The sequence below is a fragment of the Camelina sativa genome, chromosome 13 (assembly GCF_000633955.1).
Source record: "Camelina sativa cultivar DH55 chromosome 13, Cs, whole genome shotgun sequence".
Taxonomy (NCBI): domain Eukaryota; kingdom Viridiplantae; phylum Streptophyta; class Magnoliopsida; order Brassicales; family Brassicaceae; genus Camelina; species Camelina sativa.
The window spans coordinates 23,673,697-23,675,506 of NC_025697.1; the positions used below are offsets into that span (position 1 = coordinate 23,673,697).

The 1,810-nt window shown below is 45.9% G+C and overlaps 1 pseudogene; it reads right to left on the bottom strand.

Annotated features, from left to right (window-relative positions):
• The window catches only part of LOC104737710, a 6,135-nt pseudogene that overhangs the window by 1,741 nt on the left and 2,584 nt on the right, over nucleotides 1–1,810 (bottom strand).

Below are 1,810 nucleotides of genomic sequence, written 5' to 3' on the forward strand. Positions count from 1 at the left end.
TCACAATGTCCGGAGCCCTCATGGTCGGGAAGGTATCAAACTCTTCGTCGAGCTCATCAGCATTCACACTCTCTGCATGAGATAGTTTGGAGTCCATATGAGGAGGAAACCTGGGCTTAAACCTGTAATTCCACAACCCAATCACAGCCATATACAGAAACACAGTCGGCAATATCATCTCTGGAAACACTACAAGCATCGTGTACAGCACGTGAACCAGAGCCGTCGTCACAGGTGTCCTCCACGTGCACACTTGTTCCATCCATTTCCATACCGAGATCACACCCGAGAACACCTTCGTGAACCTATTGAAGTTTGCTTTGCTTCGCCTCATGCTGAACAAATGACTTCTCGAATCTGCCATATACTCAACCACTTCCCGTCTCAGTGGTGGCTCAGACCGGCCTAAACGAGACACGACTATCTTGAGAGCCTCCCCTCTAAGCATTTCCTGATGGTTTTCAGGTAACGGTTGTATGTAATGCAATCTAGGCAAGAGAGGCTTGGTGTATTTTAAAAGCATACTGGAGACCGATGTGCAGGTAAATTTCACGGCTAAGTGAAGCTCCCCTCTTTTCTTAAGACCAGAAGGTTGCAGAACAAGTAAAGGGTAAGCGTGCGTGTAGATATGGCCCGTCTGAAGAGTCGACATTCTAATACGTACTTTCCCAATAGGCTGATCTCTGCTGTTTCCGCTGTTTCCAGCTGCAAAATGCGCATTGTCAAAGACGCAGATGGTTAAAACCGTTGCAGGATCAAACACCTCCCATGTGTATTGCTCATTGTACTTTGGATTAACGCTGTTGATTACTGTTCGTGTTCGAACCCACTTGTGACCGTATTTGGCAACAACGTATGTGTCGGCTGTACCTTTCCCATCCCGAGTTTTCATCGAATGAAACACATTTGCGTTAAGTATCCCGAGCTCCAAGACTCCGATTGCTGGTTTCCAGAGCTGTTTCGCGGATGGTCTGAGATCGCTGCTGTAATACATGGACTCATCAAAAACGTGGTATCCTCCATCAAGAACCGCCCTATAATGGAGTCTAGTAGCAAATTTCACTTTCTTGGCTTTATCAGCATCCATAGCATCTGAGATGGAGTCTTCGAGATGAACCCAACGGCCATGATGAGGACCATGGGCTCTATCATCTGTACATTTCTCAATGTCAGCCAGATGAATCACAGCTTTTCCTACTGGCTCGTCTTTGTTAGGAGCAGCATGATCTTCTACGGAGATGACCATAGGTTCCTCAAACGGCTCTGCAACTACAAACGTGAATTCATCTCCCCATTTCGGATGAATGCCTTTCTGAGATACTTTGGTCCTTAACATCTGATTACCGATCTTGATTCTCACAAAGGCTTCAGGATGACGGGATTTGTCAGACACGATGATGACGTCTTGAGCCTCTATTATTTTCACCTTTAGGTACCATAGCCGAGGCGAATGGTACACTTTTGAGCGGAGGTTAGCGGATATAATATTCGAGCTATCTGAAGATACCAATGAATCTGAGAAAATCGCATCCCCGAAAGCTTCATCAGCCTGAGTTCCCTCCCACACAGCAAGCATTATCTCATAATTCTTCTTCTCGCCTCTCTTGTTCTCCAGTCTGTACCATTCGGGAGCTAAAGGACTATCCGGAGGAGCACGAGACCGAACCTCATTGAGATCGAATTTAACTTTCCCAACAAAGTCATCAAGGACAATGTCTTTATCCTTCACTACAACTTCAAGAAAGTTGGACTGAAGATTATCTCTAGCGAAGGCAAAGACTTGGTTCCACTCCGGATCTGAATTCTTGTC